This window comes from Prunus avium, chromosome 2 (genome assembly GCF_965620075.1).
Source record: "Prunus avium chromosome 2, drPruAviu1.hap1.1, whole genome shotgun sequence".
NCBI lineage: Eukaryota > Viridiplantae > Streptophyta > Magnoliopsida > Rosales > Rosaceae > Prunus > Prunus avium.
Window position 1 is genome coordinate 11062921 of NC_142285.1, and position 26358 is coordinate 11089278.

At 36.7% G+C, this 26358-nt stretch overlaps 1 long non-coding RNA gene and 1 pseudogene across 1 annotated transcript; both read left to right on the top strand.

Moving 5' to 3' along the window:
• The first annotated feature begins 3714 nt into the window (after positions 1-3714).
• LOC110749881 (DEAD-box ATP-dependent RNA helicase 35 pseudogene) lies at positions 3715-4798 on the top strand (annotated as a pseudogene).
• Positions 4799-6106: 1308 nt separating this feature from the next.
• On the top strand, positions 6107-9035 carry LOC148296498 (uncharacterized). Its single transcript, XR_015833587.1, has 2 exons — positions 6107-7912; positions 8791-9035. It is a non-coding gene; the product is annotated as an uncharacterized LOC148296498 (long non-coding RNA).
• The last annotated feature ends 17323 nt before the right edge of the window (positions 9036-26358 follow it).

Here is a 26358-nt window from a genome sequence, read left to right on the forward strand (position 1 = left end):
GTTATGTTCCATAAAAGTAGGACTTATTATTTAATTTTGTTTTTAATTATATTTTTTTAATATGAAAAAAAATGTGAATTTACCATATTATTTTTATTTAATTAATAATTTCAATTCTTAATGTTTGAATTAACAAATGACATTTTTTAGTATTTTGAATGTTTCATCAATTTCTGCCTTATAGATTTAACCAAATTTTAAGGTAAATATAACTTTTCATAATTAATAAATAAAAATATGGTTAAAATAAATAAAAAAAATTTAAAGATTGAAGAAAAGGATATAAAAAAAAATTATATCCTAAGAACAGACCCAGAACTCACCCCCCCCCCCCCTCCCCCCCCTTATGCGGTTTCTCCTCCCATTCTCTCATCCGTCCCTCTTCCAATTGTGAAACAATCCACAACCAGAAGCTAAATTGTTCAAATTTGTTAGTAATTTGATCATTTATGGGACTGTAATTCGATCATTTATGGGACAATTTTAGCAAATAGAAACTGCCCAGCCAGCTTGGTGGAGAAGGGGTTGATGCCCCATGCTAACCAGTCGACAAATTGGGAGGAAGAAGAAGAAGAAGAAGAAATCTGACGAAGAAGAAGAAGAAGAAATATGACGAAGAAGAGAAGAAGGAGAAGAAGAAAAAAAAAAGAAAACAAACAAATTGTCCAGTCAAAACGGGTCAAGAAGTTGAAAATGGGTTTTTTATTTTTTTTTTATTTTAATGTATCACATATTTTAAGCCATTAGATCTGGCCAAGCATAATCCTACGGTTGTAAATGAATAATTGCTCACAGGTACTCAGGTGCATCGGTGCCTTGGTTTTTCCTCCTTTCTCTCAAAATGGTTACAAAACAAAAAGGGTTGAAAAAAGATATGGCAAATTGGGCCAAATTTAGACGTATTTCTCAAAAGGGTAATTTTCGTTTTGGATTTGGATACATTGTCTTTATCTTTTTCTTAAAGTCTGTTGAGTTTTCATTCTTCAAGGTGTTGCTGATTGCAGAATTGTAGTCATGGACAAGTGAAGAAGCTTTCTGAGGACATCTCCTACCCCCCTACATAACAAAAATGATGCAAGTAAGAAAAATCCCGAGTTTCTCTAGAAAAAGAGTCTTTAAAAAAAGTTCAATTGCTTTGAATTAATGGACTTAAATCAGTTTTGCTACATTGATCAATGACAATGAAGAGGTAGAGTAGTAAATGAGGAATTTAAGATGTGGCAGCTTTTTCATTTTTCCCATTATGTTTACTTGGGAATTATGATCTCATTCATGTACTGGTGAGGAGTAACTAAGTCTTGTAGGTAAACCATGTAGATCTTGATTTCAAAAAGAGTCTAGAATGAACATGTGAAAGTCAGAATTCTAGGTATTGTTAATTCCGGTGACAAACCCTTTTACGACAATGTTATGTTAGAATACAAGTTATGATAATATCTGGGAAACTCAGCAGGCATCAACCCATTAGGTAATATACTTTGCTAGTCTCTTCTGACCAAAAAAGGTGGCATAGATGCACAAGTATCTGATCATCCTTAGTTTTCATTTTCATGCAGTGGGTTGTCAATCTCCTGTTGAGCAACATAATTCATACATTAAATCAGCCTACCCCTTGATGGTTGCTAAGAGAAAAACAGAACGTGAAATTGATTGAAAAGAAGAGCCCTTACCCGAGCTCGCATGTGTTGTCTATCTTCCCGTTCGTCCTATCCTCTTTACATAGTCTTCAACATGTGCTGGCATGTCATAACTAATGACATGCTCAACATCTGGAAAATATAAACCCTTTGAGACAACATCAGTGTAGTGGCGGATCCAGGAATTTTGCTTGCAGGGGTCAACGTCTAAAAGGTACCCCACACTTGCGACAGATGCCGCACTTTGCACGCTCAATGCCATGACATTCCTCACTAACTGGTTGTCATCCCTAGTTCCCAGCACGCGCACATCCTTGGGAGTCACCAAACTCTTTCCAACTCCAATGACAACTTCTTTGTCAATGAGTAACGAGTCATTAACTGTCACTAGACCTCGTGAGGAAGCAAAGTAGGGCATCCAGACAGGTGCAGCTCCTTGCCCCCATATCTGTGTTGGTGGAGCTAGGTTGAGATCTAGAGAAAATGGGAAGGAAGACGCCATTATATTTCTGATTTCTTTTTCTTCTATTTTCTCTCTCCTTTTTTTTCTTCTTCTCCTTTCTTTTCTCTCTTCTGCGTGGTTGTGATTTTATCCCGCGTTTTAGACATTTATCATCAGCACACCCCCTTAATCACGCGTTTCTTTTCTGACACGAGTCCCTCGAGCTTCACACATAGCAATTATGTTTGCTTGGGATGTATGCCCAGGAAATGAGAAAGCTGTCACCTGGGATTTGAGGGATTGCCAGGTTTTGAGAGATTTCTGAGTATTAATTATAAAATAAGGAAAAGAGGGATGAGAGAGAGGAGAGAGAAACATTTATCGGGCAGCAGAGTTGCTGCCTAAGTTTTATTTATAAAAAAAATTTAGAATACATTACATTTGATGTAATCAACTATATCAAATTTCATTGTGATCTTCACAGTGATTTAACAAAATAAATTTTATTTGTATTGTATGCCAATGTTATTTCTATTGTATGCCAATGTTATTTCTGTGAATTAGTTCATATACTTCTCCAAATTCAGCGATGCCCTAGGTTTCCTACTGGTTTATGAATCTTATTATTGGACTTGAATAGTAGTGTCTCCAATTCCAGCCGACAGCTTTAACAGAAACATTACATTATTCTTCGTGGTTTTGCATTGGGGTCACAAGTTCAAAAGTTTATAAGCCCACCTTATACCCGAACCTCAGGCCCATTATATTTTGTAAGTGGGTCGAGTGTTCCATTATGACCTAAAGGTGTCGTTTCAAGCAAATATTCGCGCTTCATCATTCTGTTCCACCACTCCTTCCCAACTCTCTTCTTTCGCCGTCCCTCTTTTCTCGTCTTTCAAGTGCTAGGGCTATGGCCTTAACAAAATCAAAGCTGCATTTTCGGCACCTTCTCTCTCCTATCTGTCCCCATATTCTCAGACCGTACTCTTTCTCTTCAGCTTCAGAACTACATCTCCAAGAGGACGAAGGCTCAACATACTGTCCAGCTGCACAGAAGTTGCCCCTTTGGGGCATTTCGTCGAACACCTTGCTAGGGTCAAGTTTGGCTGCTCTAATGGAGGATTTCGGAGGTCACAGGGGTCAATTCCCTACCTTGAATGAAGAAATGGCATACTCTCTCTCTTTCTGATCTATCCCTGCATGAATTCCCACTGCTTCCACTAATGTCATCAACACCAGAGCCATCAACACAGTAGATTAGAATGGGCGGTGCAGTCTTTTGTAGACACTTAAGAAGCTAGACATACTTAGCCTCTTCCTGCACAAGCACAACTTGCTAACGCACACTAAGGTTTGCAGTTCCAGCTGTTCCCGTGTTTACGGTGACAGTTTTTAGCAAAACACCTTTAGTAATGTTCAGAATTTGTGTGGGCATGGTGGCTGAAACATAATAGAGTTTGGTGTTGACCTTTAAAGTGGTCGAAAACTTCTCTGATGTCATCCTCAAAGCCCACCAATCTATCAGCCTCATCCAAAGTTAGATATTTGCTATGATCCAGATTTATTCTTTTCAGTTTGAGTATCTCCATCAACCTCCCAGGAGTAGCAACAACAATATGAACACCTTCCTTGATAATGTCCAATTGCTATGAAGGTTAGTAATCAATGGTGCTGTGTATCATTCATGATGTTTAGTGGTGGTGAAATATATATACACTTGTATTAGCTGTATTGGTGGGGTGGATATGCGTTCGCAATTGGACATTATCAAGGAAAGTGTTCATATAGTTGTTGCTACGGAGATTGAAGGACATGCTGTCAAAGAAAAAAATGAATCTCAATAATTGCACATATTTAACTTTGGATGAGGCTGATAGATTGGTAGATATGAGCTTTGAGGATGACATAAGACACGTTTTTGACCACTTTAAATCTCAAAGACAAACTCTCTTATTTTCAGCCACCATGCCCACAAAAGTTCTCAACTTTGCGAAAAATGCTTTGGTAAAACCTGCCACCGTGAACGTGGGAAGACCTGGAGCTGCAAATTTGGGTGTAATTCAGGAGGTTGAGTATGTGAAGCAAGAGGCCAAGTTTGTTTACCTTCTTGAATGTTTACAAAAGACCGCACCACCTATTATAATATTCTGTGAAAACAAAGCTGACGTGGATGACATTCATATATATCTTTTGATAAAAGGAATTGATGCAGTGGGCATTCATGCGGGGATGGATCAGAAAGAGAGAGATGATGCCATTTCTTCCTTCAAGAAAGGGAAGAAAGATGTCTTGGTTGCCACTGGTGTTGTCTCAAAGGGTTTGGATTTTTCTGGATATTCAACATGTCATCAATTATGACATGCCAACACAGATTGAAGACTATATCCACAGGATTGGACGAACGGGAAGATGTGGCAAGACTGGAATAGCAACAACGTTTATAAACAAAAATCAAAGTGAGACGACACTTCTTGATTTGAAGCACTTCCTGCAAGAGGCAAAACAAAGGATTCCACTCGTGTTGGCTGAGCTTAATGATCCAATGGAATTAGATGCGGATGCAATTACAAATGCGAGCGGGGTTAAGGGCTGCGTTTATTGTGGCGGGCTTGGTCATCGTATCAATTACTGCCCCAAACTGGAGCATCAGAAAAGAATGGCAATTTCCAGCTCTAGAAGGGATTATTTTGGATCTGGTGGTTACACAGGGGAAATATGATATTTTCGATACACATACTTATGGGCATATTTTGTGGTTTGCAACCTTATGATTATTTCCTTTTCTTTTGTTGGCATGCTTACTTTTTTATTAGAGTATGTTGGGAAGTGTCATTACAGCAAGAGATCGCTGGCTAAATCCCGGAGGTCTTATACTTCCTTCCAGTGCAACAGTATCTTTCTTGTTTCTATCATGCTGATTTTATTTTGTATGCTTGCAGTTGTACATGGCACCTATCACTCTTTCTGATAGATACAGTGAAAGCATTGATTTCTGACATACTGTTTATGGTAATTGATAGTGAGTACGCATCATATTTTCAATTATTATGGGCATATAATTGGCTTCGTATCACTTTTAGATGATTTGAACTTATAACACCATTTGTATGCCTGGATTTGGTTGTTTATTCGGTCTATGAAGATTCTATTCAACTCTTTTCCATGTATAAAACAGAATTCACGTGAAGTCCTTTCCTTCTTTGTCCTTGATTGTGATGATTGATGCATTAAGTATGATTTTTTAATTAAATATTTGTCTTTGCCTATATTTAGTGAATGAGGTTGCTCAAATATATACGAATTTAGTCAGATTTTACCAGCATCTATGGAATTGTGGCTGGCACGTGACACGGTTGATTGTCACAGCCACTCGAAAGGAAGTACTTAAAAGTTTAAATTTCATATTCCCCAACTAGCAATTCTTGAAATGGACTGAAAGGGGGGAAGTCTGAACATTGTCAAAGTAAAAATTTCGGTAGGGGAGCACACCCCTACACAACAGTGCAGGAGTGTTTGTGTGGAGTGCAAATAGTGCTTTCCCTTTTCCAGATGATATAATAAATGACTACCAAGAAGCTCACTTAAGCCTTAGGTTGCTGACTTGAAAAAAAAAAGATAAAAAAAGAATATAATCCTCATGTGAGCTTAGTAGCAGCATTCATTTAGTTACCATTCCACTTGTGTCCATGGAACTTTTACTTACTAGTTAGTGAGTACATGTAGGGAATTGTTGATCTCTAACATTTTTATTTTATTGGATTTGTTGCAGTGTCTTCCGTGTTGCCAAGCAAAACAATGTGCATTTGAAGAGCCATGTTTTGAGACAATCGTGGGTGAGAATGTTTTGACATGGCCACATGTGGTGAGCATTCTCAATTGCGTTCCACATATTCGTGTGGTTTCATGCTCTCTTCTTCCATAGATGCAGTGGCAGTTATTTTAGCTTAAGAAGTTTCCACTCATTATAGTCTGAGCGTTATACTTCGTGGTTTTGCTTTGGGGCCACAAGTTCAAAAGTTTGTAAGCCCACCTTATATCCGAACCTCAGGCCCATTATTTTTTGTAAGTGGGTCGAGTGTTCCATTATGACCTAAAGGTGTCGTTTCAAGCAAATATTTTTTCGCTTCATCATTCTGTTCCAGCACTCCTTCCCAACTCTCTTCTTTCGCCGTCCCTCTTTTCTCGTCTTTCAAGTGCTATGGCTATGGCCTTAACAAAATCAAAGCTGCATTTTCGGCACCTTCTCTCTCCTATCTGTCCCCATATTCTCAGACCGTACTCTCTCTCTTCAGCTTCAGAACTACATCTCCAAGAGAACGAAGGCTCAACATACTGTCCAGCTGCACAGAAGTTGCCCCTTTGGGGCATTTCGTCGAACACCTTGCGAGTGTCAAGTTTGACTGCTCTAATGGAGGATTTAAGAGGTTGCAGGGGTCAATTGACCACCCTTGCTCCTCTGTGGACCGCCCCACATCTTTCTTCCCTACCTTGAATGAAGAAATGGCATACTCTCTCTCTTTCTGATCCATCCCTGCATGAATTCCCACTGCTTCCACTCCTTTTATCATAAGAAAAAACAGAATGTCATCAACAACAGCGCCATCAACACAGTAGATTAGAACGGGCGGTGCAGTCTTTTGTAGACACTCAAGAAGGTAGACATACTTGGCCTCTTCCTGCACAAGCACAACTTGCTGACGCACACTAAGGTTTGCAGTTCCAACTGTTCCCACGGTGACAGGTTTTAGCAAAGCACCTTTAGTAATGTTCAAAATTTGTGTGGGCATGGTGGCTGAACATAATAGAGTTTGGTGTTGAACTTTAAAGTGGTCGAAAACTTCTCTGATGTCATCCTCAAAGCCCACCAATCTATCAGCCTCATTCAAAGTTAGATATCTGCTATGATCCATATTCATTCTTTTCAGTTTGAGTATCTCCATCAACCTCCCAGGAGTAGCAACAACAATATGAACACCTTTCTTGATAATGTCCAATTGCTATGAAAGTTAGTAATCAATGGGGCTGTGTATAATTCATGATGTTTAGTGGTGGTGAAATATATATACACTTGTATTAGCTGTATTGGTGGAGTGGATATGCGTTCGCAATTGGACATTATCAAGGAAGGTGTTCATATAGTTGTTGCTACTCCTGGAGATTGAAGGACATGCTGGCAAAGAAAAAAATGAATCTCAAGAATTGCACATATTTAACTTTGGATGAGGCTGATAGTTTGGTAGATATGGGCTTTGAGGATGACATAAGACACGTTTTTTACCACTTTAAATCTCAAAGACAAACTCTTATTTTCAGCCACCATGCCCACAAAAGTTCTCAACTTTGCTAAAAATGCTTTGGTAAAACCCTCCACCGTGAACGTGGGAAGACCTGGAGCTGCAAATTTGGGTGTAATTCAGGAGGTTGAGTATGTGAAGCAAAATGCCAAGTTTGTTTACCTTCTTGAATGTTTACAAAAGACCGCACCACCTGTTATAATATTCTGTGAAAACAAAGCTGATGTGGATGACATTCATATATATCTTCTAATAAAAGGAGTTGATGCTGTGGGCATTCATGCGGGGATGGATAAGAAAGAGAGAGAGGATGCCATTTCTAGAAGGGATTATTTCGGATCTGGTGGTTACACAGGGGAAATATGATATTTTCGATACACATACTCATGGGCATATTTTGTGGTTTGCAACCTTATGATATATTTCCTTTTCTTTTGTTGGCATGCTTACTTTTTTATTAGAGTATGTTGGGAAGTGTCATTACAGCAAGAGATCGCTGGCTAAATCCCGGAGGTCTTATACTTCCTTCCAGTGCAACGGTATCTTTCTTGTTTCTATCATGCTGATTTTATTTTGTATGCTTGCAGTTGTACATGGCACCTATCACTCATTCTAATAGATACAGTGAAAGCATTGATTTCTGACGTACTGTTTATGGTAATTGATAGTGAGTACGCATCATATTCTCAATTATTATGGGCATATAATTGGCTTCATATCACTTTTAGATGATTTGAACTTATAACACCATTTGTATGCCTGGATTTGGTTATTTATTTGGTCTATGAAGATTCTATTCAACTCTTTTCCATGTATAAAACAGAATTCACGTGAAGTCCTTTCCTTCTTTGTCCTTGATTGTGATGATTGATGCATTAAGTATGATTTTTTAATTAAATATTTGTCTTTGCCTATATTTAGTGAATGAGGTTGCTCAAATATCTACAAATTTAGTCAGATTTTACCAGCATCTATGGAATTGTGGCTGGCACGTGACACGGTTGATTGTCACAGCCACTCGAAAGGAAGTACTTAAAAGTTTAAATTTCATATCCCCCAACTAGCAATTCTTGAAATGGACTGAAAGGGGGGAAGTCTGAACATTGTCAAAGTAAAAAATTTCGGTAGGGGAGCACACCCCTACACTCTAGTGCAGGAGTGTTTGTGTGGAGTGCAAATAGTGCTTTCCCTTTTCCAGATGATATAATAAATGACTACCAAGAAGCTCACTTAAGCCTTAGGTTGCTGACTTGAAAAAAAAAGATAAAAAAAGAATATAATCCTCATGTGAGCTTAGTAGCAGCATTCATTTAGTTACCATTCCACTTGTGTCCATGGAACTTTTACTTACTAGTCAGTGAGTACATGTAGGGAATCGTTGATCTCTAACATTTTTATTTTATTGGATATGTTGCAGTGTCTTCCATGTTGCCATTGGCAAAAAAATGTGCATTTGAAGAGCCATGTTTTGAGACAATCGTGGGTGAGAATGTTTTGACATGGCCACATGTGGTGAGCATTCTCAATTGTGTTCCACATATTCATGTGGTTTCATGCTCTCTTCTTCCGTAGATGCAGTGGCAGTAATTTTAGCGCAAGAAGGTTGCAGTCTCTCTGAAACCAATTGCTAATAAATCAAAAGATAAATTATTAGGTCCAGAAGTGAGGACATTACTATTCATTCCTTCTTGTTATGGTCACTGGATTCACTTTTGAATGGAGCAACAAGACAATAAAAAAAAGGCTAAAAATAAAGATCAAGGCCAAACATTCATCAGCTTCTCTTAGACCAATCCATGTGAAATCTCTCTCTAATTAAATCATTACTTGGTGCTTAATTTGACTATTTTCAATCTGTTTTTCCAAGTAGTCAGGTACCACTACTACAAATTTGCTAATACACTACACTTCATAGGCATCAGGAAATTTTAAAAAAATGATGCCATTCTGGTATGGATTTTCGTTTTGATTTTTACACTTTTCAATGTATACTAACAAACTCAGCTCCTAAATTTTCCTCTGAAATTGCAAATTTTGGTTGATTTGTACTTCCACCTGAATTGAGGTTTGGCTTCTTGGGTTTCTCTACCTTTTTGTTTCGAAGAATACCCTTTTTGTTGCTCTCTGTTTGTTTGGTTTCTGGGAAAATGTAGGAAAAGGGTCCTTCTCCTTCATCAAAAGAGTTAAGCACGAAAAGTAAAAGCCATGGACTTGTATCAGTAATTTGAGTCTCTTTAGGAAAAGCCATGACATGTTCTTCTCTAGTATCTGAATTAAATGAGCATATCACTATTTAGGAAAAGCCATGAACTTGTATCAGTAATTTCTAATTTGAGTCACTTTTTTCCTCTGATTTTGTGTTTTTGTCGTTTGGATGTAAATTAGCTCTGAATCAGATTATGATGCAATCATATGAGATTTTGAATAGATATATAGAAGGGCTTATGATCAGCCTTGGGGTAGATCTCATCTCACTTTTCTAACCATTATAATTCTCCATTTTTCTATTTTTCCTATTATAGTAGGTTATTACTTGAATGGCTTGCAATAATCCATTTTAAGTGTAAATCGTACCTTGTGGTTCCTTCTCTGATTCTGGAAAATATATTCACCGCACTTATACTCTATAATAGAATTTTCGCTGTTTATTGAATATCTAATCAATGGATTTGCTGAGTTTTTCGGTTCATCGGTTGGTTATTGTTAGAATTTTGTTAAGTCTTGGTTGAACCTCAATTGCTGTAGTAGTGGGTTGGCTCATGTCCAAATCAGTAAGAAGAATCATGCACAACTTGTTGAACAATCTAATGCACTAAAGAAGAGGTGAGAGGATTGCGTGAGTGTTTCTAAGATATATCTCTTTCACAGACGTATAAAAGTGCAATTTAGCAATATATACATATACATTTATATATGTCATAGAAAAAATACCAAAGGCTATTTCAAATTACTAACCACTTCCTGGTTGTAGGTGATATGGAATCCGTGCCTTTGGCCATTTCAATGTCATTGGAACATTTTATTGTCACCGATTGGGTTATTTTGAAATATTTACTATGGATTCGGTTTTGATTTCGGTTTGACAAATTTTGTCTTCAATGGGTGTGGCATTGTTTTTTGTCAATTAATAACATTAAATTGGTTTCGGTTTGAGAAATTAAATTTGACGCTATTCTATTTTGTGCATATGTGTGTGTACTCTCAAAATACAAAAAAATAAATTTCATTACTTTTTTTTTTTGTTGGAATGAATTTTCCAGATTTAACCTAAGGGTCACACTTGTTTCTAATTGCCATATTTATTTTGGAAATAAAGTTGTTACATTTATGAAATTTAATTACTTTTTTTTTTGGGTATTAATACTGTTAAGCTTGGCAGGAGTTCCCATTAAGCTGTTTACAACATATGGAATTAGCAAAGGAATGGGGTTGATTTCCATTGTTATTGTTTACTAATTTTCATGAATCAGAGTCCAAATTAATTTAATTACTAAAATACCTTGCACATTTTCACCATTAATATAATTCTCAAATTGGCTAAGGAGATCAAACTAATCCTGCAACTAGCAAGGCGGTGTAAACATGAGGAATCAATATGCTGAACAAGATGAACAACAAGAGCCTAGTTCAATGATAATGTTAATAACACCTTTGTCCAGAGCCAATTTCAAACGAAAAAATAAACTCCAATAAATATATATCTTTCATACAATTAAATACATAATCTTCATACTACTAAAAAAAGAGATATATAATCTCCATAAAAGTCTTTATCCATGATCGTACTTTGTTTTGTGATGAATGTGAAGACAGAAGATGGAAGAACAAGAAGAAGATAGATAGAATGACTTACATAGCACAAGGCATTGCTGCTGCTTCTGGGAGGCTGTGTCTGCAACGCTAACGTGAGTTTTTGGAACTTCTGCTTCTTGGAACTTCTTGGCGTGAGTTTTTTTTTTTTTTTTTTTCCAGGGTTTGGGGTGTTTTGGAATTATGATAAAGTGGTAAGGGTATTTTTGGAAGTTAATAAGGGAAAACATGAATGGGAATTGTATCGACTACCCCTCATAGTTGATTTGATACCTAGTTTTGAGGGAATGTGATTATGGATTTTGAGGTGGGGCGCACTTATTTTTTCAATTCCTGATTGCAAGTAAACGCAGGGGAAGTCAGGAATGGAAATCATTCCCTTTCCTCCCATACCCATTACTAATACGTAAACATGCCCTTAGGCATTATTGACCTCTTAGGCACGTGAATCATGTAATTATTTTGCAGCTAATGTTGGATATTAATTGTCCTTGCACGCCAATTTAATTAGTTGTGATCTCTTTGCAAAATTTGCAAAATTTATATATTTTGAGTACTAATGTCATGATATATTTTGAGAATTTCCTTAACTTTTGGAGGTTGTTGTATTGCAATCCTTTTGCAAAAGTAATTATTATTATCGTTTTGGTGGCCTATTTTGTAAACATAGAAGGGAAGCGTTCTATGGTAACATACTTGAAAATGTGGGAGTTCTTTATTTTCATAACCTTGATTTTACTTTCAATAATTAAATGACTATTTTTTGGCAACTTGTTGTATTTGTGTGAAATTTGCTTATATAATGAAATTTTATTATTAGACTAATTTTGTCTTCAATTCTGAAATGAAAATGGGTGCAACTAATTATGCATTTTTTTGTGAGACCTCTTATTGTCTTGAAGGTTCCCATTCAGTATCAAGAAGATACTGCAATAACTTGGATATGTGATCATAATTTCAGCTATTTGGAGTGCATAAAAAGGGAGTAAAAGTATCTTGAAATACCCAGTATTTATATTTCAATTTATGTAATGAATTAAGCTTTATACTGTTGGTCATAGCTTCATCAAGTACACTCAAATACTAGACTATTGCATGCCCATATTTGAGTGTTAATATTTGGGAGGTATTCATGATCATATGAATTTATCTATAGTGGGATTTCCGTTATACTTTAGTGGGATTTGTGATCACCCACCCTTGGATCTAATCCAAGGGCTAAAAAAAAACTTGTTTAAAAAATCTATTTTGTTTTACTTTTTACGGAATAACATATTAAATTAATTGAAACACAAAAAAAAAGTCAAAGTAAAACACGTTCTCAATCCAAAATCAAGAACGTGTTCTTCTTTCTAAATCTGGTTTGTGGTCGACGATTTGGAGATCTATGAGGGTTTTTCGATGTGGGTTTGTAAATTTATGGGTTTTTTAAAATATGGGTTCTTTTAAATATGTGCTGAGATTACATCTGAAAAGTTAATATGGCTTTGTAAAAATTCATGTGACTTATTATTGTTGGGTTGTTTTGGTATCTGACATGGGTTTTTGTAAATTGATTTGAAGATTTATGGGTTTTTGTTCATTAACCACTCAAATTTAAGATTTCAAATCAGAAAATTGAGTGCAAAAAGGAAGAAGAGCAAGAAACTAATTTGATTACATCAATCACGTTGAAGTGCGAGGGGATGGGTGGGTACGAAATTTTCTTCGCAACAACGCTAGAGTCGGAGGTGTTGTGGCGGCGAGCAATGAGAGGAGGAAGTGAGCTTAGTTGATTGGGACCTGTTGAACCAGGCACATTTATATGTCTTGGGGAATACGGAGGAAATCCTACCTTATATCGAGTATGAGTTTTATTTTTTAAGTAGCCATTTTAAATTATTCCTTATGTTTATCTTATATACAAGGGACTGTAATGCTTGATTTTTTCGTGTCATGTAGGGAACATATGATCTACATCAAGACCACTTATCCAAAATTTAGAGAGAGAACAAAGTGACTGCAAGATAAGCACAATAGCACTTTCATTCAACGACTACACTTTAAGTTATATGTTATTGAATAACATATTGGACTTTTAATTTTCTTCTTTCTATGTTAGATTGAATTAAGATATGATTAATTTGCAAGTTCAAAGTGAACTTAATGGGGAAGACAATAATGGCGTATCTGAAAATTTGAGGTGGCTAGCAATTGGTCCAGCATGGCAGTGCCATCATATTGGAGCTATCTTATTAATGGTGTTAAATTTAACACCAAGGCACAAGATGATGTGCGAATTGTCCAAAATAGTGGAGTTTATTTACTTGCACATACTATGCAAGTTGCTAGTACCAAGGATAAAAACCCTATTGTCTCCAATATGGGCTTTTATGGTATCATTCAAGAAATTTGGGGCCTTGACTACCAAAAGTTTAGAATCCCAGTCTTCAGGTGTGATTGGATAGATAACACTTTGGGCCTTGTAGTCGATGAACTTGGATTTACCTTGTAAATCTAAGTAAAATTGGACATAAGAATGACTAATTTGTTATGGCTTCTCAAGTCAAACAAGTATTTTTTGTTGACGACCCAATGCATCGTGGTTGGTCGGTAGTGTTATCAATGCCTAATTGAGAATATAATGATGTTATTGGTGATGATGTGTTAGGTGATATTAGAATTGAGTGTGAGCTATTTACTAGAGGGATACCCAATGTTGACACATTTGATGACCTAATGGGCGAGTTTGGGAGTGAAAATATTAGAGATGGGTGTGAAGATATATGGATTGATTGAGTGTTGTAATGTACGACATTAATTAATAGCTCTATATGACATTATGAATGCAAATAAAATTCAATGTTTGACATTATTTTGATCACATTTTCATTATGCAAGCTTTGGGCACAACAAATCCAATATTAAAAATACTGGGTTAAAGGTGTAACATACGACGGTCCAGTTAACAAATCGCAAAAACATGTCTAAGTCATAACCAACATCGTATTTTTACAAATGACGTGGCATGACTATGCAAAAGACCGTAAAGGAATAAAAACCGCCATTTGAAAAAGAAAACACGTTGGTTAATTAAACCTAAATTACACGACGGCTAATAGATATTAACAACAACGATAGTCAAGAAAATAAATCACATCGTAGATTTAAAAATAACACGACAAAACAGTGCTCCAACCGACGAATATAGGAAAACACTACTTCTAACGATAAATAATAACCGTCATCTAAAGAGGGAAATAAAGGCCACTCAGTTCCATTAACTGTCGTGAGAGCTCTTCTGCACATCGGTTAAACGAAAACAATTGACATCTCAGAGAATACACACATCAAAGAGGGTTATAAAAGCGCCTTAAAAGGCCAACCACGTCCCTTTTAAAAGGCCAACCACGTCCATTCCTATAAACCAACCGACGTGGTAAGTAAAATAACAACGTCAATAAATTGGATTCTACGGACGTAGTGAAGAGATTAACCACGGCAGTTAGTGTAACTAACCGCCGTTCAAACTCTGATCTATGCCGTGAAAAGAATTTTTAACGACCGTGGATTAATACTTGGATCGTGGTTAGGTACTGCTACGTCGGTGTCTAATAAAATCGTGCCATGTTAAAGGCTTCAGACGTTAGTGTTTTCTAACTTTGTCCAAATTGTAATTTTTGGCTTTTTTTATTTTTATCATTTAGACGTTAGTTCTTGCAAGAAATGGCCGTCGTATATTGGTAATAACTTTGTTCTTTTAACATATTATGACATTAATGTTGCTTTTTTAAACATCTGTTCTTACTTTTTGTGACGTGGAATGAGTTTAACAAGGCCGTTTGGCGATCGTTCTACCTCTGTGTCGTGGTTAATCTATTTTACATTAGTTACGATATATTTCTTGACGTGTAATAGCCTTTAGACGTCTGGTCTTTTCTGTAAGCGTCGTCTAAGATTGTCGAAGTTTTCTTTTCTTTGTGTTTTTATAGATTTTAGACGTCGGTTTTTTTATTCAGTAAACGTAGTATATGTTAACCACAGCGGTTTCGAGGTTATAAACGACAGTATTTTTTCAAATAAAGATGTGGTTACCTGTTTTTACGTTGGCAAGTTTGTAGTTCTTGACATGTAACACTCTTTAGACTTCTCTACTTTTCTATAACCGTTGTCTAAGGTTGTCGAAGTTTTCCTTTTTTGCTGTTTATATAGTAATTAGACGTTGGTTTGTATTTTGTTATGACGTTGTATGTCTTAGCGACGTTGGTTATTTGCCGTTGTTGTTTTATGTATCAAAAGATGGTGGTCGATTTCACGACGGTTTAAAAACCTTCTAGACATCGGTGAATTCCTGTCGTCTATTTCAAATTTTGTAGTAGTGTCTGCTCATCCCTAAGACAAAAAGTGCTAATTTATGTGACGTTCGGAAGGGAATTATCCCTGAATGAGTTTTGAGGTGGGCAATCTCCCGCAAGGTGTAGGTCACATGTACCCTTGAAAAACTCACCTAAGTGAGAGACATCGTGAGGCCACGACTGTAAGAGTTTGGCTGTTCTCTAGTAACTCTCATGAGAATCAAGATTAGATCATGACCATAAATAGCGATACCCTGCATTCAAGTCTCAACCAATACTGTATGTGGGATATGTTGAAGTTTAGTCAAAGGTGCCAAGTTCAATACTTTGTACACTCAGGTTTCTCAAATGAAGACTATCATCACTAAGTGAAGGTTCAAGCTTGGAAGGCACCTACACCTATTGCATAGTATTATGTTGCCCATATATATATTCACTATCTTTTGTTATGGTAAAATTTTTAAAACTTGGAATTTTAAAAGCTTTTAAAATTTTACCATTATAAGTTTTAAATTTTGTTTTAATTGTTTGGTTGTTTTATTTTATTTATTGTGGGGGTTACAAATATTTATTTTCAAGTTCTATTTCTATATTTCTTTGGTTTAATGTGGTGAATGTTACATGATTTTGGATGCCTATAAAAGGTCACTCCTCCTTCACATTTGAAGAGAAGACAATACAACAAAATTTAAATATCTCTTCTCCTACCTTTATATATATTCTCTACTTTCTATTACTATTTTTGGGCCATGATTATGTGACTTGGAGACATATCCGTCTGTGAACATGCTCATAGTTGATCTTGAGCTTGTATATTATGGGTCATATATTGGAGTCTTGTAGACCGTTAGTATCTGCTCATAGGGAGGCTACAAAGGTTGTAGGACAGAGTATTTGATGTACTTCACTGTACTAAGCTCGCCTTTTTACTTATAATTTATTTTGCTTTTACTTACCTATTAAGTTGTTTTTCTTTAGTTTCATTACACCTTAAAAACTTTCCAATTTGTTTATATATTATTTATAATATAAAGGTTTTTGTATTTGGATTTACGGAAAAGGAAAACTATAGTTTTTAATAACAAGCATATCGAGGAAAAGTTCCAAATACTGAGGTTCCATGGTTTTCACCAACCAACCTTTGACAATGGAATCCGCAATACACCATTTTTCATACCCGAGATCACTCTCATCCACTTGAATGGTTTTTCCAGTCAAGTAGTCACACTTCCCTTGACCGGCAATGTGGAGCATCATCATCCAAGACCAAGTTTTGTAATTGGCCCCATTCAACTTGATACTAAATGATGCGGCGGAAGAGTCACTATGAACGGTGACCATCAATGTGATAATAGGTGCCCCACCAGAAGAGTTTGTTCAGTGGATCCTCGTGTCATGGTGATCTAGGTAAAGTTGTGAGGGGTTGTGTTTTGTTTTGTTTTGGGTTCACTGCCAACGGGAACGGATGGGCGCGACTGGGGTTTGGGTTCACGGCCAACGGGAACAAATGGCAGCTAGGGTTTGTGGGTTATTTGTGTTTTCTTTTTTTCTTTCTAGAGACAGGCTAAAACATGCTCTGATACCAAGTTGAAAGAAAATTTGGGATTGAATTCTTTGTTGTATATTCCATTCTCCAAAAGGAAGTTTTCATAGTACAATGGTGTAAACCCTAATAGAGTAAAACAAGGAAAGTAAATATTCATATTATAAAAGATATCTGTACAAAAGGGAAAGAAATAATTTTTGGAATCATGGAGTCATGTTTCTTCCCATTCTGTCTTGAGACAAGATCTCCAAAAATATGAGGGAAAAGTGTTTGTCCATTTTGTCCTAAGACCAAATTCACAAAAATATGACTCATGCCAACGAGAACACCAACCCACAGTTAAACAAACAAACAATTCAACAATAAAAACATATACAACATTGTGTCATATGGCTACAATGTTCTTATAATTCCCTAAGGCCATTTCCAATCATGGGAGCCAAACCCAAATTTTAGGATTATAGCCCCAAAAACTTTCTCTAACCCATATTTATTGGGAGGAATGGTAATTTGGCAGGACTGCTTTTCTAGGCGGAATATAGGACCAAGAACCAATGCAAGTGGAAAATTTTGTGGAGCCCAATGAGCTCCAAGTGTCCACCCCATGTGCTAGTGCAAAAGAAGTGGGTCCCGCATCCATGAGATGTCTACACTTCCTTTAAATCCTGGCCGCATGTTGTGTTTAACTAATGTTAGATGTTGTGATCCAACGACTACATTTAAACTATGTTTTGTAATTTTTTCTTTCAAATGTAACCTTAATCTAACTGCACAGATTGTCCAAGATTGATTTTAACAGAGAAAAATTATATCCAATGAACCCAAAATTAAATTTAATGGTCAAAATAATATTATTAATGAATCTAAGTGAGATTCAACGTCAAAACTCATTCCAAATTCTATAAATACCCACCCATTTATTAAATAATCCATCAAAATCAAGTTTTAAAGTGAAATAAAATTATATTTCTACAAATTGAATTTTTTTAGGTTAAAATATTCAGAAAAATAAATCACGAACATATAAACAAAAATCAACTCAAGAACAATTAACCCAAAAAATAGAGTTAAACTAATTCTTAAACAACGTAATAAAGCTAGGGACTCAAATTTTGAGTCTGCAAGGTTGGAGGAAAAAATTGTTTGAGTTAAAGTAATACATGAATAGTTGTATTTTGAAGGGTGAAAAATTGAGTTTAGCCCCTTTTATGGTTGGAGATGATCTAAGGGCCCATTTGATAACCATTTCAATTTTAGTTTTTAGTTTTCATTTTTTATACTAGAGTATAGGGGAAAATGAGAGTGAGAATGGAAGTGAGGGTGGTGAGAGAGATGATGAGAGGGGAGGATGGGAGGGAGTTGTAACAAAGGTGAAAACAATTTCAAATGGATTTCACTTTTGTTACTCCTCCCTCCCATCCTCCCTTCTCATTCCCATCTTCACTCTCATTCTCACTTCTATTCTCCCTCTTTCTCCTCTGTACTCTAACACAAAAAATGAATACTAAAAACTAAAATTGAAATGATTATCAAACGGACCCTAACCATAACTACATTGTAGTGCTTAACATATGATGTCATATGTTATCTAGACAATTCATATTCAATAAACAGTCAACCAGTTCAATGATGCACATATGATTCAGTTATACAACATGAATATATGGGGAATATACAGACTATACAGGGTCAATAAACAGTCCTTAAGTGGACATAGCCTAGTGGTTTATCCAAAACCACAATTTCAATGATGAACATATGATCCAATTAGACAAATTCATATATTGAATTTCCATTGTATAACCACATGATTTGTAAATTTAAATTTGATCCCACATGATTTTCTTGATCAATGTATAACCAAGAGCAAGACATACCCAATAATCAAGAAAAATATCAGTTGATTTTAAGGAAACAGTCAATAGATGAGCCTTCTAATTTGAGATCATAAACATATATATGATACAAAATGTTCCATCTTTTCAACCTTTGACAACCAAGACATTATCCAAGACAGCCAGTTTAAGGATGAAAATATGATTCCATTAGACAAATTCATATATTGAATTTACATTGTACAAAAAAAACTCAATTGTATAAAAGTTGAACGAGTTTGACAAAACTCTAGTTACTTCAACCCCAATGATGCTACAAAGTAATTATTTTCTGGGGACTTAACACACCTCATCAAATGACGTCTATATTAAAGTGATTGTATGTATGTTTGTGGAACTACGAATTTTGTTTCAACGATCCAAACCATCTATTGCAATGGCATATATATATATATATATATATATATACCATAATTCCACAAATGCATACACTTTGTTAATAAACCATCAGCTAAATACTGTCAAGGCAATGACAGTAAAATACACATACATCAAGTGGCCTCCATACATTAGAATGACAATTTTATTACAATAACAACAATGGCAACATGTCACTTTGTAAGCATTTTGTGGCAAAACCTATGTTGCACGGAAATGGGTACGGGGACACGGCAACACGGCGACACGGAAAATCTCAAAAAATTAGGACACGGGTACGGCTAGGACACGACAATTAAAATAATAATTTATTCTTAATACTTCAATGTCACATAATTCCATAAAACAAAACAAATAACTCATGTTCGTCATCCATACATAATAATTAATACACCACAAAAATAAAACATAAATGATCTAACTCTCAATCTTCTTCAAGCATCTATATCTTCATTATTGTTGTTATTAGAAAACAACACGCCCTCTAATTCCGGTTCATCAAGTGATTCACATTCATCTTTCCCTAAAAAAAAATTCAGCATGGTTCACATTCATTATGTCTAATACCCAATTAATAAACCAAATTCAAATATACTCAACAACTAAGTAACAAGACTTTTATTAAAAATAAAAAAACAAATACAGATACAATCATACAAAGATACCCACACAAAAAAACACATCAAAACAGAGAAACAAAATAAAAAAGTTGTAAAGCCTAACCTGAGTTTGGCCACGATTTCTTTTTATTATTTGTTGTGTTTCCCTTAAAAAAAAAACAAAAGAAAGAATTGTCACCTCACCACCAAGTCCAACTCTTCTACTGTTGTGGAGAAGAGAGATAAGAAAAAAAAATAGAGAACATAAATAAATGCATTTGAAAACAGAGAAAAAGAATTGCAAAGAGACTTACCTTGTGCAAAACCAGGAGAAGGGGAGGAGAAGAGCGGTGACGGAGGAAATGAAGTTTGGCAACAGAAAGTTGAGATTTAGGTTTAAAAAAGTCTTTTTTCACTTTTAGCTCCTCTTTTAAAAAATATTTCAAATTAGTCCACCAAAGTTTCAAAAATCACGTTTAGACCCCAGATTTTATTTTCAAAATTTCAAACTGGTCTCTGCCATGTCTTGACCGTGTCTTAACCATGTCCCAATCGTTGATCGTGTCCAAGGCGTGTCGGGGGCATGTCGGAGCCGTGTCGGCGTGTTGGCTAATCAGTTCATAATTGTATATAATTTTGTACCCCTCTAGCTTATGATTTGGTTATGTTATTGAGTTAAACTTGTGCTTTTAATCCCTTTTTTGTTTATCATTCAGTTCATTGGGCCTTAGGTAGCAATGGTGGCTTTGGATAGGAAAATATGCAAAATGGTGCAAAAACGAGCAGACTGAGTTAGCAATTTGTTTCGGCCTTAACTTCCTCCTCCCAACTTGTATTGGCCCAATTAATATGTGGTTGGAAAGAAGAGATTCTGAACTGCAGGATGGGCTACTCAAACGTATCAATTGATGAAGCCAAGCCCAATCCGTGGGCCCATCAAAATGCACACCATGAGTCAATTCTAGTCTATTTTCGGCAGGCAACTTGCAAGGCCCAAAACGTACACTTGTACTGCTCAGATGGGAATACATTCTTCATAAAAGTTGTTCCAATGGGTGTCTATTATGACATATCCAAATTTGAGCCCCATTGGATACATATTGAAACCTCAGGCCTTCCTACACCAAGCCTGGTTCAGAAGAATCTTTTTTTTTTTCTAGCAACCAAAAGAAAACCCACATGAGTTGGCAGCAAAAGGCAGCCACAATTGAACACCTTTGAAAACCCATGTGAAGAAAGCTTGAGGTGCAGCAAAAGAAGTATAGGATGGAATTGATTCCAACCACACTAACATAGACAAGATGAAGTGGGAGTTATAGATTGTATTAAAAGATGAATGGTGTTGGAATTCATCATGATGTTCCTCCCTCTTAGCCCTATAAATAGATAAGTCTTCAAGCTTAAAAAAAAAACACCCCAAGGGGGGGGGAGCTCTCAAACACTTCTCTAGAGCTCTCCTCCCTTCTCTCCCTCAAATTCTCTTAGTTTTGCTTTCTAGTTCTCAATTCTAGCTTTCCTTTTGCTTCTTAGTTGTAATTTATTTTTCTTTGTAATGTAAATTCTTTTCTTAAGTTTTCAAGTATCAATTATGGTTTTTGTTCTTATTCATTATGCTTATAAGTTAATATGCTAGTTTGAATGATCGATCACCATTTAGGCTTGCATGTTAGCTATCTTGGTTTGAATTAAGAGTAGACACCATGCTTTAATTCGAATTGAACTATGAATAGGAAGAGTATGTATGGACATTCGACAACAGGGATTAGATACATACTTGGTTGTTTAAAATGTTTTTCTATGCTTAATGGATTCCTAATGCTTAGTTTAGGTTAGACAACAGATGATCAAATTAGGGAATTAGGAATACAAGGTTAGGACCAGACACCATGGCTTAATCATACTTTAGCTAGAATCAATCCATTAATCTAAATTGAACTTGGGAACTTATCTGCTTGAGTTATTTTCTTTTCATTCTTTCTTGTTTTATTTATTTTCTTTCTTGTTTTTCTGTTTTGTGTAGGAAAACTGAATTGGATCATTCAATCACCAATCCCTGTGGAATCGACCTCGCACTTACATATGCTATACTACCAAACGGCTCGTGCACTTGCGAGCATCACAAGTTGAGGATGCAGCTGAATCAATTTTGGTGCAGCTAATCTGATGACAACATCGGTGTGTCCGACACTCCGACACTCCAGCATTTTGGAGTTGTTGCTTCGATTCAGCTGCACCAAAATAGATTCAGCTGCATCCTCAACTTGTGATACTCGCAAGTGCACGAGCCGTTTGGTAGTATAGCATATGTAAGTGCGAGGTCGATCCCACGAGGATTGGTGATTGAATGATCCAATTTGTTTCCCCTACACAAAATAGAAATGAAAAAGAAAATAAATAAAACAAGAAAAAAAAAGAAATAACTCAAGCAAATAAGTTCCCAAGTTCAATTAGATTAACGGATTGATTCTAGCTAAAGTATGATTAAGCCATGGTGTTTGGTCAAAACCTTGTGTTCCTAATTCCCTAATTTGATCATTTGTTGTCTAACCTAAAACTAAGCATTAGGAACCCATTAAGCATAGAAGAACAATTTAAACAACCAAGCATGTATCTAATCCCTGTTGTCGAATGTCCATACATACTCTTCTTATTCATAGTTCAATTCGAATTAAAGCATGGTGTCTACTCTTAATTCAAACCAAGATAGCTAACATGCAAGCCTAAATGGTGATCAATCATTCAAACTAGCCTATTAACTTATAAGCATAATGAATAAGAACAAAAACCATAATTGAAACTTGGAAACTAATTAAACTTGAATACTTAAGAAAGAATGTACATTACAAATAAAAGTAAAGTAGAACTAAGAAAACTTGAAGGAAAATTTAGTAAACTCATTATTGTTACAACAATTGACAACTTGAAAGGAAACTAAGAGAATTTGAGGGAGAGAAGGGAAGGGAGCTCTAGAGAAGTGTTTGAGAGCTCCCCCCCTTGGGGTGTGTTTTGAAGCTTGAAGGCTTCTCTATTTATAGGGCTAAGAGGGAGGAACATCATGATGGATTCCCACACCATCCTTCATCTTTTGCTGCTGCACCTCAAGCATCTTCACATGGGTTCAAAGGTGATCAGTTGTGGCTGCCTTTGCTGCCAACCCATGTGGTTGCCTTTTGGTTGCTGAAAAACGAGTTTTCTGAACCAGTCTTGGTGTAGGAAGGCCAGAGGTTTCAAAACGTATCCAATGGTTCTCAAATTTGGATATGTTATTCTAGACACCCATTGGAACAACTTCTATGAAGAAAGTATTCCCATCGGAGCAGTAGAAGTGTGCGTTTTGGGCCTTGCAAGTTGGCAGCCGAACAGAGACTGGAATTGACTTCATTTCATTTCTTTGCTTTACATGCATGCACATGCTTTCTCTATAATAACTCCAGCATGTACCAACTTGCTCCTTTAGAATTTCATAGCTGGAATGCCTCCCCACTTCACTCATTATGTTGGATCCAAAGTCAGTTGCAGCATGGGTGAGGCACATGGCTTAAAGGAGGAGACAAGGCTCAAAGCTGGCAGCTGCAAATCCTCCTGAGCATGGTTCAGTGTTGGACGGGCTAAGGACTCCACATATGTTCAATTGGGCTGAATTTTGGATATGTTATACTAGACACCCAATTGAACAACTTCTATTAAGAATGTCTCCTCATCCGAGTTGCGCAGATTGCTGAAATGAGACCTGCAAGGTGACTTACGAAACTGGACTGACAAGAAGTATGGCCCAACTTTGGTTTTGTCTTTAAGCTCTTGCTCTTTGCCAATCAGCCCTTAACATGCATGGATTGCATCAAATGTGATCTCTTGCTATCTTAACCTACAAAACACACAAATAGAGGTAAGTGACTCAAAATAAAGAGAAACTAAGCAAAATCACTAAGTAAAGAAGGCAAGCAAGTGTATGAAATTATGGACTTATCAAAACAGAAAATGGATTAAAAGCACAAGTTTAACTCAATAACATAACCAAATCATAAGCTAGAAGGGTACAAAATGATATACAATTATGAACCGATCAGGAGTATCTGTGCAACATAGGGCAAAACCCTTGTACATATGAGCAAATATTTCAATAATCATACTTAAAATGCTATAAGGTCTAAAGGCGATATGAACATAATAACAAGTCAATAAAAGGACACTAATAGGGCAATACTACTACGCTAAAAGATCATTATGTAAGGCCTACGATGGCAATATGAGCATAATAAGAAGGGGAATATCAGTCTAGTTCCAAAAAAAATCCATATATGAGACTTGAGGTAGTTAAAAGACAAGTCTAGCGGGCTATCCAAAATAAAATACTGAAATTCTCGGCTTTATAACCGGATCGAAAATTAATTGCGAAACTAGCTCCCTTGTTACAACATTGCAAAACTAGCACCTATATATAATGTGGGGTTATTTACTCAAATGGTCCTCAAACTTATACACTAGTTGCATTTTGATCCCTCAACTAAATTATTCGCTCAAATGGTCCATCAACTCTTTATTATTCAGCAGATTGGTCCCACAATCTAATTTTCTATTAGTTTAAACCAAATTTTGGGGTAAATATGACTTTACATAATTTAAAACTAAAAATAGGGTTAAAGTTGTGGGGGCCTTTTTTGTTACAGTAGCTCTAAGTGGACTTGGGCTGTTGTAAAGAGAGAGTGATGTTGCCCCTTCGCCTGGGTTCAAGGACTAGGCCCCAAAATATCCCGAAAGAATGCTGATTCTTAGGGAATATTCTGGTCATCTTCAATGGCTCCTTGCAGGTTTTGATGTATAATAGGTACTAGAATGATTTTACTTGATTTTGTTGTATTGGAAGTGCTTTTCTTGAAGTGGAGTATGTAACAACCCAAACCTTAATTACTATTTAACTATTAATTTAATGAAGGAAAAGACTAATATACCCTTAGAATATTTTATTAGGTTTTAAGTCGACTTTTTGACCGGAGAAGAATTTGGAGATTTCGTTTGTACCATTGCGTAGAGCGCGACGAAATGAGTCCGTAGACACGTAGTGGACTCGAATCAGACTTGTAACGAAGGAATTACGAGCAAAGTACGAAAAAAGGGCAAAACCGTAATTTTGGAAAATCAGATTTTAAAACCAGATTTCTTCTCTCTCTCTCTCTCTCCTCACTCTTTCTCTCACCGCGTCTCTTCCCTCTCTCCCTCGACTGTCCAGCCACCACCCTCCCCAATTTGCAGCGACCGCCAGCCGCCACCACCTCACACCGGACCGGTCGAGTTTGAACTGCCACCAACCCAGCAGCCTTTTTCGTCCAATCCCGACGCCAACCGCCGCCAGACTCGACCGAAAAAAGCCACGAAAGTCGCCGGATTTTTGACAGAGATTTCGCCGCCGATTTCTTCCTCCTCCGGCCACCAAATCGGACAAATTAGGTATGGTTTTTCGACTATTTTTCACGATCTAGCTAGTGGATGGGTAGGTTTTCAGGGATTTTGAAGTTTGTAGGGTTAATTCTTGATTTGAAATTGTACCGGTTAGAGAGCTCGGTTTCAATCACTTCCAGCCACTTTTTGGCTTGGGTCCAAGAACAAAAGTGGTTCCAAATTAGGCGTTTTACCTAGGCTAGGAGTTTGGGCCGGGGGTTTGGTGATTTTCCGGCCGCAGGAATTTACTTTGCACACCCACGCGCTGCCGGCACGTGGGTGGCGCGTGAGTCAGGCAGCAGGGACCACTCTTGGTCCCAGAACGATCCTCGTGTCCTCACGAGCGCGTAGGAGTTTAGGAATCTCAATTTGGATAACATTTGAACCCCGAACGAATCTCGCATAGTGTGCGATTTCCGGGTTCAATATGCTCGGACCGTTGGATCATAGCCAAACTAGAGTATGTTGATCCAGGTATTTTAAGGATCGTGTAGGATTCGACAGATCGTAAATCAGAGTCCCAGATGCTCCGAAAAAGCCAATCCTAGGGCTAGGTTTACGGAAAATCGTTCGTCAGTCCGATCGTGCGATCGTGAGCAATCCGACCGTCCGATCGAGACCAAACTTTCAGAACATGTGTCCTAGGCTTGTTGAAACCTCTAGGAACGATCGGATCGGAATTATGAGGTCGTGGACCCCATGGGGTCCCGAGTTGACTTTTTGGGACTTTATCGCTTTTGAGTCCCTAGGTACTTTTAAATCGTGCCCATTGAGAGAAAAGCCAATGTGGGCATAGGAATGACCTTTAAAGTGATGCACGCACTTTTAGGAGCCGGGGGTCAGGGTTTTTTAATTTAATACTATATTACTGAGCAGAGTTTTTAATAAAAATACTATGATGGTTATACAGGTAACCCGCAGGAGGGACTGTTGCATTCCTAAAAGGACACAAATTAATGTGCAAACAACCAATTAAAAATACCCGCA